Consider the following 15,863-nt stretch of genomic DNA (forward strand, 5'->3'; position numbering starts at 1 on the left):
CGACGAAGTCTAAACGAAAGTTGTAGAGCATAATTTTACCTACGCGTGCATATAAAGAACGTCAAAAACGGAGCTCGTATGCGAAAGTTATGGATTTCAGAAGTTTTTGCACAAAAATCGAGAAATTTCGCATAGGTGGACTTCGGCCACGTCACCCTCGCTCAAATCGTGCCACGTGTCCGAAATCTGCTGAGTCATCCGAAGACGTGTCGCCTGCCCTCGCATCCGAAGCCGCGGTCCAATGGGGATCCGACGCGTGTCCTTTCTCACGTGTCCGAGCTTCGCACATAGCGCCACGACTCCGAACCTCGGTCTAGACCTCAGTCCAATCAGAGGCCGACAGCGAGACCCTCGCATGCGCAACCCACGTGCGAGCCACCTGCGCACCTTCGCTCTGCTGCTGCCGCGTGTCCTCGCTGCTGACTCCTCCTTCTAAGCCGACTTCGGACCTCGCCTATAAATAGAAGGCTTGCGAGCCTTCTCGGATACTTTTAAAAAATTGCCCCTTTTCACCCCTTTTTCAATATTTTAGCTATTTTCACTTCCCCCAAACCCCCGGTACTATATCAAATGCCCGGAACACGTCCCGAAGTGGCCGAAGACTCAGAAAATTTATCTTTTCGGTTTCGAAGCCCGACCCTCGCAGAGCCCGGTTTCTCAATAAAACTCCCGGTTTTATTAGAAACGATCGTTTTAGGAAACAAAGTGCTGCCCAATTTTCATTAAATCAGGTGAGTGTGTAGTTACTTTCACCTTACACATAGATATGAAGTATTTTATATAAAATACGTGTTGTGTGAATATATATTGTTTGTTTATTCGAGATGGATGTTGAAGGAATGTTTTATACGTGTTTTTAAATAATTTAAACTGTATATGTATTTTATCTACAAAAATGTTGGGTAAAACATGGGTAGATGAAATAGTGGGTGTGTGATGAAAGGTGAGTTGGATAGATGAGGTGATCAGTGATATAGATCAGGAGTTGAGAGTGAGTGGTGAAATGAGATCATGAGTTGAGGGTGAGTGGTGAAATATGAGAAAAGCCCTTACCCAAACGTTGGCCCCCGTCATTCAGCAGAGTATGGATGACAACCATGGACTATTCTAGACGGTCTGTGGAACACTAGCAGGCTTGCAACCTGTAGGTGTGTGAACTATATGTTCATCAGCTGTACTCTAAAAACCCATTGACATGTATTGCGGGGGGGATTCCCGTGGGAAATACTGTCGATAAATAAGAGCTATGGACTTAGCACATGGAAAACCCATTGACATGTATTGCGGGGGGGATTCCCGTGGGAAATACTGTCGATAAATAAGAGCTATGGACTTAGCACATGGCGACGATGTGACATCGTGCCTATTTGACATAAATTGCTGAGGGAAAGCAGTGTTGTCACCCCGATGTTTGCCTTATTTGACATAAATTGTTGAGGAACCCCCGAAGCAATGTTGTCACCCCTAGTGAAAATCCTTAGGCTAGGTCCCTTGTGATAGTTGTTTAGGTACGTAAAGTGAGGATAATGGGAATGGGTAATTAGGGTTATTTTTGGTTGATGAAATTAATAAATTTATTGTTGATTGAGAACTTAATAAGTTTATTATTTATTGTGGGTTGAAAACCCTATATGCTCACCAGGCTCCCAAGCCTGACCCACTCAGCTTTTTATATTACAGGTAGTGGACCCCGAGCATAGTCGGATGATGATGAGTGATATTTGGATTATAGGCCAGTACGTGTAAATAACTGTTGTAAGGCTTATAATGTCTTGTTTATGCTTTTGATCTGTATCGGAACATGACATCCCGAGGTTTGATATGAAATGAAAATATACATTTCTTAAAGAAAGGTTTTGATAAACTTTTATCATGTTTTGTTTTGGGAACAAATTCTGCAACGTCTTTTAAAAGGATTTCTCTGATTTTATTTTAAAAAGCATAAAATAAATCGGTCTTTTCTGGCCGAGAAATTAGGGGATGTCACAGTTGGTATCAGAGCATTAGTTTAAGCGAACTAAGCAATTGTAGGATTTCTAGACTAAAACTTAGAATGCTAAGTGATGATTGTGAGATGAGTGTCTACCATATTTTAGACACGAGCACTAGTTTATTTTAGGAAAGATGTCTAAAATGCTTTTATGTGCTAAATGCTATATGTTTGCCATATATGTCATTATTTGTTCGGATCTATGGTCTGTTGCCGACCGGATCTGGAAACCTTATGTGTGTTGGATTCTAAACGTATGACTACGATATTAGAACTAGCATGTAAACGTTTCGAAGTGATAAGGAGATTTATACGTCTATCGTAAATAAAGCTTTCCTATCTTAAATTCTCGCCCGATACACCGAACGTTTGTTTGGGTGTACAAAACATTATGGTGAAGACTCGTAGAGAATTGAGTAGATGGAGGAAATGAAAAGCTTATGATAGTGAATGATACCTATCAGAAGATATCGTAAGAGTGGTATCTTACCTTTAGAATATGTCTGATAAAATAACGGAACGTTTAGAGGGTTACGGTACGTCTGAAGTACACCTTCGATTGGCAGGATGATGGAATGATTGGCGGAATTCTTGAAGTTGTCCCATCGTCTGGAATTTCCATCACCAACCAAGTTGAAGTAGAATTGATGATTGAAGATACGCATGGAAGAAGTCCTAGTAGAGTCTAGGAAAATTTTATGATTAATTGGACACATTCGTATGTGTTAAATTGGTTTGTGATTTTAGGACTTGGGGACTGCGAGACAATACTTGGGACGAGTATGAGTATGTGTGAATAGTAGTAGAGATCAATACTACTGGAAGCACAGGACTCACACTTGGATCAGGGAAAGTCACAAGGTTACCAAGGAACTAGTAATTGATTCCGTCTTGTTCTAGTCTGTCGTTACCATCGTTTCGGTAATGACTAAGAAGATGATTGTTATTCCGACCCTAGAGGTCATATCGAATCGAGTCCGACTACGATGAGTTTATTACGTGGTTCAGATAACCAAGTTCGATGTAGTATTTGACTTAAGCCAAATTGAAGTGAAAGATGATCAAAGCGATCAATAGAAGTATCGCACTCATTGTTAAAGAAGTTGGTAGTTAGAAATGATACATGTTGAACTGTGATTGTATCACATTAGAACATGAAGGAAGGTTACGATTGAAAGTCCTACAGAGATCTGAAGCTTTTTAGGATTAGCTGGATATTACCGATGGTTATCCAAGGCTTTTCTTCGATCGCTACTCCATTAACAGCTTTGACCCACAAAGGAGCTGTTTATACTTGGAATGAGAAGCATAAGGAAGCTTTGAGAAGTTAAAGAAGAAGTTGTGTGAAGCACCGATTCTTTCGTTACCTGAAGGAGTTAATGACTTCACAGTTTATAGTGATGCCTCTGGAGTTGGGTTAGGTTGTGTTCTGACCCAAAGGGATAAAGTGATAGCATATGCATCGAGGCAATTAAAGGAGCATGAAAAGAACTACCCCACTCATGGTCTGGAATTGGTAGTGGTAGTATTCGCCTTAAAGATATGGAGGCACTATCTTTATGGTACTAAATGCAAACTTTTCACTGATCATAAGAGTCTTCAATATCTCTTTAATCAGAAGGAATTGAACATGAGGCAACGACGCTGGCTAGAGTTACTCAAGGACTACGACTGTGAGATACTTTACCATTCTGGTAAAGCAAATGTTGTTGCTGATGCTCTCAGTCGGAAAGTAAATCTTGAAAAGAAAAGGCCAAGAGCGTTGAGAATTGAAGTTGTCTCTACAATTGTGGAAAGTATAACGAAAACTCAGGAAGAAGCTTTAGAGAAAAATAACCGAGAGGAGGAACGTTTGGGCAAAACGTTGGTGTTGGATACAAACGGTCAAGGACTGAAGGTATTCAAAGATAGGATTTGGGTACCTGAGATGGGAGGAGTAAGAGATCTTCTGATGGAAGAAGCTCACAAGACCATGTACTCGATTCATCCGGGCAGTACAAAAATGTATAGGGATCTAAAACCCTATTATTGGTGGCCGACGATGAAGCTCGATGTTGCTAAGTATGTGGCTGAGTGTGTAACTTGTGCTAGAGTTAAGGCACAACATCAGAAACCGTATGGGAGTTTAGAACCTTTACCTGTCCCCATGGGTAAATGGGAAGACATTACCATGGATTTTGTGACTAAACTGCCCAGAACAAGGAACGGTCACGACATGATTTGGATGGTCGTTGATCGCTTCACTAAGAGTACACATTTCATAGTACCCACGAGAAATGGTCTATGGATAAACTTGCGAATTCTTACGTGAAGCAAATTGTGAGGCTTCACGGTGTTCCGTTAACGATTGTATCCGATCGTGACAGCCTTTTTACCTCAAGGTTTTGGAGGAGTCTACAAAAGGAACTGGGTACCAAGTTGTGTTTGAGTACAACTTACCATCCGCAAACTGATGGTCAGAGCGAACAAACAATTCAAACATTGGAGGATATGCTGAGAGCATGTACCCTGGAATTCCAAGGTAACTGGGATGAATATTTACCTTTAGTAGAATTTTCCTATAATAATAGTTTCCACTCAAGCATCAAGATGGCACCTTATCACGCTTTGTATGGGGAAAAGTGTCGAACGCCGTCATGTTGGCTGGAAGCTGGGAAAAAGCAGTTTATGGGACTTGAAATAGTCCATCAGACTAATGAAAAGTTGAAAATGATTAAGGAAAGGATGTTAGCTGCTCAAGATCGTCAAAAGAGCTATGCTGACAAGAAAAGACAACCGATATCATTCGAAGTTGGAGATTCGGTTTTACTTAAAGTCTCGTCGTGGAAGGGACTTATAAGGTTTGGTAGAAGGGGAAAGTTGAGTCCAAGGTTTGTTGGACCATTTAAAGTTCTTCAGAGGATTGGGAATCAAGCTTACAAGCTAGAATTACCGGAAGAACTAGAGGGTATTCATAATACCTTTCATGTATGTTAATTGAGAAAGTTCACGAGAGATGTACCCGACATAAGTCCCATTTCTGAATTAAAGTTGGATGAAAACAAGAGGTTAATTGAAGAACCTGAGGCAATAGTTGACCGTAAGACTAAGAAGTTGTAACGCAAGATGGTCGATTTAGTGCTTGTGCGTTGGAAACATACGAATGAGCCAAATCTCACCTGGGAAACGGAGAGTGACATGATGAGTCGCTACCCGTAGTTGTTTGTCGATGTGTGATTCCGGGGACGGAATCATCCTAAGGGGGAGATAATTGTAATGCCCGTGTTTCCAGGCTAGGCATTAATATTGACGTGATAGTCTAGGTTAACCTTTGTAACTCATTTAGAAGAAATGAAAAGGAATTATGTGAATATTATGTGTTTTATGCTTAATTATTAGGGATTAATTAATTAAGAGTAAAAATGAGCGTTGAAAATAAATATTAGATAAATCCGATATCTATTAAGAAAGTTGTAGTGGTCTCGACAAGGATTACGAATATATAAAGAATGCCGAAATCCGAGTTATAACGAAGAAGTTATAACCTGTCGAAGTTTCGCGACAAAACCGGCACGGTGCCGAATGTCGTAAAAAGTGAGTTTTTGATAAACTACTTTTTAGTCTTAGTGATCTAAACTAAAGTCGTAGTGTTCGTTAAACCGAGAGTGTGTATAAAAAGAACGCCCAAATCTGACTTCGTATGAGGAAGTTATGATTTTTCTAAGTTTCAGCTTAGCAGTAGACAGCTAAAAACTCGAATTTTAGATGGAGTGATTTTTAGCCGACACGACCTAAACGAGAATCGAAGGTATCGTCAATAGTAGCACAACGGTAAAAAGACAGACAAAAACGGACGTCGGATGAAGAAGTTATGAATTTTTAACGGATTTCCTGTCCCGGTCTGTTAAAAATAATAATATAAAAATTAAAGTCAAAATTAGCCGACGAAGTCTAAACGAAAGTTATAGAGCGTAATTTTACCTACGCGTGCATATAAAGAACGTCAAAAACGGAGCTCGTATGCGAAAGTTATGGATTTTAGAAGTTTTTGCACAAAAATCGAGAAATTTCGCATAGGTGGACTTCGGCCACGTCACCCTCGCTCAAATCGTGTCACGTGTCCGAAATCTGCTGAGTCATCCGAAGACGTGTCGCCTGCCCTCGCATCCGAAGGCACGGTCCAATGGGGATCCGACGCGTGCCCTTTCTCACGTGTCCGAGCTTCGCACATAGCGCCACGACTCCGAACCTCGGCCTAGACCTCGGTCCAATCAGAGGCCGACAGCGAGACCCTCGCATGCGCAACCCACGTGCGAGCCACCTGCGCACCTTCGCTCTGCTGCTGCCGCGTGTCCTCGCTGCTGACTCCTCCTTCTAAGCCGACTTCGGACCTCGCCTATAAATAGAAGGCTTGCGAGCCTTCTCGGATACTTTTAAAAAATTGCCCCTTTTCACCCCTTTTTCAATATTTTAGCTATTTTCACTTCCCCCAAACCCCCGGTACTATATCAAATGCCCGGAACACGTCCCGAAGTGGCCGAAGACTCGGAAAATTTATCTTTTCGGTTTCGAAGCCCGACCCTCGCAGAGCCCGGTTTCTCAATAAAACTCCCGGTATTATTAGAAACGATCGTTTTAGGAAACAAAGTGCTGCCCGATTTTCATTAAATCAGGTGAGTGTGTAGTTACTTTCACCTTACACATAGATATGAAGTATTTTATATAAAATACGTGTTGTGTGAATATATATTGTTTGTTTATTCGAGATGGATGTTGAAGGAATGTTTTATACGTGTTTTTAAATAATTTAAACTGTATATGTATTTTATCTACAAAAGTGTTGGGTAAAACATGGGTAGATGAAATAGTGGGTGTGTGATGAAAGGTGAGTTGGATAGATGAGATGATCAGTGATATAGATTAGGAGTTGAGAGTGAGTGGTGAAATGAGATCATGAGTTGAGGGTGAGTGGTGAAATATGAGAAAAGCCCTTACCCAAACGTTGGCCCCCGTCATTCAGCAGAGTATGGATGACAACCATGGACTATTCTAGACGGTCTGTGGAACACTAGCAGGCTTGCAACCTGTAGGTGTGTGAACTATATGTTCATCAGCTGTACTCTAAAAACCCATTGACATGTATTGCGGGGGGGATTCCCGTGGGAAATACTGTCGATAAATGAGCTATGGACTTAGCACATGGAAAACCCATTGACATGTATTGCGGGGAGGATTCCCGTGGGAAATACTGTCGATAAATAAGAGCTATGGACTTAGCACATGGCGACGATGTGACATCGTGCCTATTTGACATAAATTGCTGAGGGAAAGCAGTGTTGTCACCCCGATGTTTGCCTTATTTGACATAAATTGTTGAGGAACCCCCGAAGCAATGTTGTCACCCCTAGTGAAAATCCTTAGGCTAGGTCCCTTGTGATAGTTGTTTAGGTACGTAAAGTGAGGATAATGGGAATGGGTAATTAGGGTTATTTTTGGTTGATGAAATTAATAAATTTATTGTTGATTGAGAACTTAATAAGTTTATTATTTATTATGGGTTGAAAACCCTATATGCTCACCAGGCTCCCAAGCCTGACCCACTCAGCTTTTTATATTACAGGTAGTGACCCCGAGCATAGTCGGATGATGATGAGTGATATTTGGATTATAGGCCAGTACGTGTAAATAACTGTTGTAAGGCTTATAATGTCTTGTTTATGCTTTTGATCTGTATCGGAACATGACATCCCGAGGTTTGATATGAAATGAAAATATACATTTCTTAAAGAAAGGTTTTGATAAACTTTTATCATGTTTTGTTTTGGGAACAAATTCTGCAACGTCTTTTAAAAGGATTTCTTTGATTTTATTTTAAAAAGCATAAAATAAATCGGTCTTTTTTGGCCGAGAAATTAGGGGATGTCACAGTTGGTATCAGAGCATTAGTTTAAGAGAACTAAGAAATTGTAGGATTTCTAGACTTAAACTTAGAAGGCTAAGTGATGATTGTGAGATGAGTGTCAACCATATTTTAGACACGAGCACTAGTTTATTTTAGGAAAGATGCCTAAAATGCTTTTATGTGCTAAATGCTATATGTTTGCCATATATGCCATTATTTGTTCGGATCTAAAGTCTGTTGCCGACCGTTTTTTGGATCCCCGGGCCGGTTCTCGGTTCTAGGAATCCATCCCGGTCCGGTCCGGTTTTTTTCCCGGTCCGGTCCGATTTTTACCGGGTTTAGAACCGGTTGGACCCGATTTAAAAAAAAAATTGTAATCTGTGAAAATTTTTAAACAGCCATAACTCATTCGTTTTAAATCGGATTGACACGAGGTTTTTTCCAACGTCTAACTTACAGTTTGTAGATGAATTTAGACTATAGTTTTGTTGATTTTGGTGTAGTATTCAATGAGTTACAGACTTTCAAAGTTGAGCTATCAAAGCTGAAAATTTTCAGCTTTTCAGTACCATTTTTAAAATTTGTAATCTATGAAAATTTTTAAACAACTATAACTCATTCATTTTAAGTCGGATTGATACACGGTTTTTTCCAACATTTAATTTACAGTTTGTAGATGAATTTAGACTATAATTTTGTTGATTTTGGTATTATATTCAATGAGTTACAGTCTTTCAAAGTTGAGCTATCAAAGCTGAAAAATTTCAGCTTTTCAGCAAGTTTTTTAAAATTTTGTAATCTGTGAAATTTTTTAAACAACCATAACTCATTCGTTTTAAGTCGGATTGACCTGAGGTTTTTTCCAACATTTAGTTTACAGTTTGTAGATAAATTTAGACTTTAATTTTGTTGATTTTGGTATTATATTCAGTGAGTTACAATCCTTCAAAGTTGATATATCAAAGCTGAAATATTTCAACTTTTTAACTATCATTTTATACTATAATTCTGAATTTTATGTATCTTTGATAGATAAATCATATGAAAGGGATCTTGGTGAACTTGATTTATATGTTAGTTGATTTTATTTGGAAAATTAATTTTGCAACATATAATATTATAACATCAAGGTAGATTAGTTATGCATGAAACGGAAACATAATCATTTTTACAAGTTGTATCGTATCAAACCTAAAAATTTATTTTAACGATTTGTACTCTACGCAATTAAAGTTGTACCGGTCCAAACGGGTCCAAGAACCGGAAAACCTGGACCCGGACACGGACACGGACACGACTCATCCGGTCCGGTCCATGGTCCACAATATTCTCCATAACCGGTCCGGTCCAAGCGTCGGTCCGGTCCGGTCCGGTCCGGTTCGGTCCAAATGCTCACCCCTAGATCACTGCTCCAAAAGCCATCTCTAGCAGCCACCTAAACAATTAACAAGGACCCAAATCTCAAACTACTATTCAAATAACCCAAAATGCCCTTAGGTTAAACTTGGTCAAAGTCCAAAAGTAAAAATTAAAAATTAAAAAAAAAAAGTCAAAGGAAGTCAACACAGACTGAGTACGCCCAACGTACTCAGTCACTACGCTCAGCGTAATAGATCCCTTCCTGGTTACGGGGCTCCAGCCTGGTACGCTTAACGTACTACCAGGTATGCCCAAGTACTCAACCAATTCTATTTTCCTTCATTAAGTGCTTATTCCATTAAGATCTGACGTCTAAAGCTCAAATCTAGTCCCAAATAATATTCTAAGTCATAAAGTTTCCAACTTTATGACTTTCCATGGCTAGAAGGAATCCATACACCAAAACCCTAACTTAATACACAAACCAACGTATCATGACTCTTGCATGGAGGGAAGAAAGGGACCAAGAGCACATTTTTATGGTTCCTAATAGCTCCATGATGGATAAAGTTTCCAACTTTATCCATTAAGATGGTCCAAATAACCAAGATATAGTCTTTAAGTCTCAAAGAGACCAAAAATGCATCTTTCTCAACTTAATCCATTAAGTCCAAGTCTCCAACCTTCAGATCTAATATGATGTTTAGATGGATAAAGTTTCCAACTTTATCCACAACAAGGTCAAAAAATTTCAAGATCTAAACTTTATGCACTAAAGCGACCAAAAAGTGACAAATATGAAAATTAACAAGATCTATGAAACTAATGAGAAGGTTTGAAGCTTTTTACTCACTAAAGTCCATAAATGATGTAATCTTGTTGGATCTATGCTTGAATCCTTCTTCCATACACTTTGACACTACCTTGTTCTTCAAAATCCCACCTTCTAATGGATAAATAATCCCATAAATGATGCTAAGGCTCAAAATAAGTGAGAGGAGGCTAGTTTCTAGTTAGAGGCTCAAGAGCGTGGAGGCTCATGATAGGAAGGACCCCCAAGGGGTTAGAGACCTTAAATAGGGCTCAAAACTATAAAATTAGGGTTTTAATAATACGACGGTACACCCAGCGTACCTAAAGTTACGGCCAGCGTAACACCCAAAAAACGCAACCTTTCATCCTAGTATGCCCAACATACTACCTAGTGTACGCCCATCATACTGCCAGACTTCCTTTCCCAACTCAACTTCAAACAACCATAAGTTCTTCGTTTTAAATCCGTTTTCGGCGTTTTTTATATGCACGTAAATGTATCGAAGAGCCCCACAATCCTATCTAATTACTTATGACCAAAAACATATCGAACTAAAATCTTTAATTTATGCAAGAAGCCTGAAACATCGTTTTTCCTAGGGATGAGCATCGGAACTGGGTACCCGCTTTCAGAACCGGAACCGCCTCAGAACTGCCGATTCTGGAACGGGAACCGCCTTAAGCGGTTCCGGTTCCGTTCCTAAAGTTATGGAACCGCCTTAAGCGGTTTCGGTTCCGTTTCCGGTTCTTATTTTTACGGAACCGCTACCCGCTGGGTACTCGCCAGAACTGGTTTATATATATATATATATATATATATATATATATATATATATATATATATATATATATATATATATATATATATATATAACTCCAATTCAGAACCATCAACATCAAATTCATATGAACAACAAGATATTTCAACACCATTACAAAAATCTAAAACTAAAAGTTGAAATTGTAGAAATTGGTTAGTTGGAAGAACGAAGAAAAAAACATGTTTTCTATGGAATGGAATTGCAAGTTTGGTAAATTAAACTTGGAGAACGTGGCTATTTTGTTATGGGATCGAGTTGATTGGAGATAGAAGCTAGCTTCGATTGGAGATGGAGCCGCCGAGAATAACATCTTCATCTTGTCTGGTCAGTACCGTGTGTACAAATCGGTGGGAGCGATAGATATAAAATATTAGAGTCTTCTTAATCGACGGAATGAGGAAACAGATTTGCAGCAAGAGGTATCGACTACCTCTTTTGATCAGACGATGTTCATTCGTCAATAAGAAAATGGGAGGAGGCTGAAATAGAATACGTATTATATGAGAGGCTAGGATTAAATAGTTGGTCAAAGAGATTTTTATGGTAATTTCCATGAATTAAGGGATTTTATTTTAATTATCATGTTAAAATTATATAATTACCCTTATAACAATTTTTAATTATTTAATTATTCCTAAATTCCTATTGGCTCCTACATGCACACAATATTTATTAGAAACATTTGAACATATCTGTCTCTCTCTTCCTCTCTCGCTCTCTCTCTCTCTCTCTCTCTCTCTCTATATATATATATATATATATATATATATATATATATATATATATATATATATATATATATGTGTGTGTGTGTGTGTGTGTGTTAGTATTTCGTATGAATATATGTATGTTATTTAGACCGATTTAGAATTTATTGGTTTGATTTTGTCCGTCTTTGGTCTGAATTGATTCAATCAGATCGAACTAAATTGTGGTTTTTTTTACAAAAGCTAATAAAATTGATTTAACCGGGTTACCCGCTATTGGAACCGGAACCGCCGGTTCCGGGACTGGTTCCAAAAACTTAAGAACTGTCTAGACCGGTTCCGGTGCCAGTTCTAACTTTTTAGGAATCGGCGGTTCCGGTTCCGGTTCCGGTTCTCGCCAAATGAGGCGGGTACCCGCCTATGCTCATCCCCAGTTTCCCATTTTACCCTTTAACTCCAAAACACAAACTAAGAGCTTGGATCACATAACCAGTATTATCGATATCCAATGGGGTCTAAACCTTATTCCTTCAATCCCAAGGTCTTCACTTGATCCATTTATTGTCCAAAATCCTAAAATATGAACTTCTCGAAACAGGATGTTATAGAGAGAGTGATTATCTTCCATCTAGACAGTTTCTTTTTGAACCTATCCATAACTGGTTTCCAAGAGAAGATTTTAGTCTTGTTTTGCCCTTCCGGTAAGCCAAGATATGTAAACGACAATTTATCCGGTTTACACCCTATCATATAAGCAAATTCCACCACATTCTCCCACCGAACTCCTATGCCAAACAAGCTCGAATTTTGTAAATTAATCTTCAACACCGACACCATAAAAAGAGTGCATGATAGCCACCATATTAATCATGTTGCTTCTATTCCAATCGCCAAAAATAATCTCATCATCCGTGTAAAAAAGATGTGAAATAATAAGATCAGAATGATCAATCTTAACACCTTTAAATAGACCTTCACCAATAGCATCTTGGATAGCAACATGTAACCCTTCCATGACCAATATAAAAAGAAACGAGGAAAGCGGATCACCTTATCGAAGACCTCTTTCGAGTTGAAATTCCTGTAAAGGACTACTATTGAGAAGAATAGAAGCTCTGGCAGAAATCAAACAAGCTTTAATTTATAATTGCCATTTCGATCCAAAATTAACAAATTGCATAATCTTATCCAAATATTCCCAACAAAATAAATCATAAGCTTTTGCAAAGTCAATGTTAATGACCATCATCTTCTCTCTATTCTTCTTATACCATTCGATGACCTCATTAACCACCAAAGGACCATGAAGAATTTAACGAATGTATGTAACATTTTTCTTGCATTCCTGAAAAAAAGCGGCTGCAACATTGCAATTTGCAAAAAGAACCCTTAGTTTTGCAGGGATTGGTGTTTGGAATCATGTTATATAAGACAAGAAACAATATATATATATATATATATATATATATATATATATATATATATATATATATATATATATATATATATATATATATATATAGGTTATTCTATTCAAAATAATTATTGTGTTATTGTATGCATAAATGTGGGACAATCATTTTACTTATTTTAAGAAAGTGATTAATACATATTATTAAATTAATGATAATTGAAAAATACCATCTAATTTCATTCTAAGGGTATTTTAGACAATTGAGATAAATTTAAAAAAGGAAAATTCCATATTTTTTGGGATAATTAACTCTCTTGATTTTATAATTCTAATTTTTTTAATTACTTTAATTTTAATTATAACGTAATTTTTATAATTAAACCCGATTTTATTCTGTCAGAATGACATTCTTTTTATAATGATATTCTATGAAAATGCAAGTCATAAACTAATAAAGAGACTTACTTCTCGCAGAATAAACAAATTTTTAGATACAAGTTAAATTTTTTCTATCACATCCTTAAAAAAATAAAAAAACTTTATATGATAAAATGTAGATTATTCTATTGGAATATACTATTACATATACTCTTATCATTCTATTATAGATTAATCTAACAGAATATGACAATGAGTAGTGCATTTTTCTGGAAGATCGGTGACCATTGAAGATTGTTCATGTCTATCCCACACGCATTCATCCAACCTTCGGGTCATTGATCATCATGTACTTCATTTATTCTATGAGAATAACTGTCATGAAAATGAATTATGTAAGAATAAAACTATGTGAGAATGCTTTTATACGACAAAAATAAAACAAATTTTAGTAATTCTAAGAGAACTCATACAACATGATAAAATCAAGTAACACAAATAACGAACTCATAAATTATTTTTGTGTTCTTCAAGAATTTGAACATCAAGTTCTCTTTCAGACATTTCTACAAACACCTGGTATGCAATATTCTCATAGAATCATTTTTGTGTTCTTTAAGATTTTCTGAACCGCCATGACTTGTTATAATCACATAATTACTGTTCACGAGAAATATTTCCATGAAAAAAATCAAAAAAAGTAGATGAAAATACTTACAAAATCAGAACATGAAAATACCATAAATCTTACCATGTATCTCTTCTTCCTCAACACCAGTATCCGTAAATGGGACATCCAGACTCGCCATGAGACACTGAAAATGAGGCATGTGGCTCATGAGAAGCTGTTAATGGTGCATTGTGATCATGAGAATCCAAGAATGACACATGGGCTGATGAAGAACAGCTAATGAGGCGTATATTAATACATCAGAAGTGTGTTAGTTCAACACACTGATTCGTACATAGACATATTTATACATGCATATAAACACTGATATGATATAGAGGTACGTATTTACCCCCATCAACAAATAGATACATGAAAAAACCATTAGAGAAAGAAGGCAGAGAGATGCTAATGAACAAGTGAAGACAGAGTCGCCGCCAAGAAGGGTAAAGAACAGCGGACAAAATCTTTACATTCTTTGGAGTTTTTTATTTTTCTGGTTTGATGACTTGATTGCCAGATTTGGATCGGTTCAACGGTATATGTTACGTTAACGAATAGATCCAAAAAAAAGGACGGAGGGGAGACGCGACAATATGCTTTTCTTTAATGTTTAGGGAACTTTCTGATTATTCCGGTGGAGAGAGATATAGAAAGTATAATGATATGGTTTACTGGAGATGAGGGTCGGTTGGGTGGTGGTGGCTGATGGTGGCGACGACAGGGAAGATGTTTGATGTTCTAGGGTTTTCTAGAGGGATTGAGAGAAGGGGATGAAGATAGAAATAGAATGGTCTGCTACCTCACGTGAGTTTTAATGGATGTTTTAGTGTATGAATGATTGAGTTTTGTTATTTTATAGCTACAAAAGATTGGTATTTTAAACCTTTTATTTTTAATTGGTTGATTTTTATTTGAATAATTAATTACCAAAATTAATTAAAAGCTAAGATTACAATTTTAGCCCTATCTAGGTTTTAAAATGATTGGCCCACATTTATGCATACAATAACACAATAATTAGTTTAAACAAATGAACCTAGCTTTATATATATATATATATATATATATATATATATATATATATATATATATATATATATATATATATATATATATATATCCTATGTTATGATGTAATGCTTTAGTAGCTTACATCTTAGAAACTAAACCATTTCATGTAAGGTTTCGTTCATTATCATATTGTACAACTCTAATAGCTTCCATATCCACCGTTACATTAGAATAATAGAAAAACAAAAGAAAAATTAGAAGTATAAAACTTTATCTATTCATGAAGGTTATGCATCATTGCTTCAATTTAATTCCATGGAGGCATGATTTACTCACATCCATGAGAAGGAATACATCAGCCTCAGAAGTGTACAACAATAAAAAAAAATAAAAAAAAAGAAGTTGAACCATGTATTTACTTTTTTCTCGTAGCAATTAGTGTTGGATTTTTATACCAGAACGTCTATGGTGAGAGGTGTTAGGGTTGGGAGGACAAGAATGTTTCTGAAGTCGATATGAATCATGGATCTGCTTGAAGGATTATATGATCACTTTCCGAATATGATGTTTCGACCACCTCTCTGGGTTACACGAAATCCATATTATGAAAATAATCCTTCAAGAAAAAGTTTCATATCAAGGCACTAACATGATATTTCAACCATACGCCTGGTTTTTATCACATAAATAAGAGATTACAGTTTCAAGGATAACTATGAGAAGTATATTCCAAAAATAATATTTTCCATAATAATTATCTTAGAAAAATCAATTTTTGGGCTGGGGCACTGCCTATTGGACTCTACAAGGGAGCGC

Source organism: Lactuca virosa, chromosome 2 (assembly GCF_052849685.1).
Source record: "Lactuca virosa cultivar CGN04683 chromosome 2, Lactuca_virosa_CGN04683_v6, whole genome shotgun sequence".
NCBI classification, from domain to species: domain Eukaryota; kingdom Viridiplantae; phylum Streptophyta; class Magnoliopsida; order Asterales; family Asteraceae; genus Lactuca; species Lactuca virosa.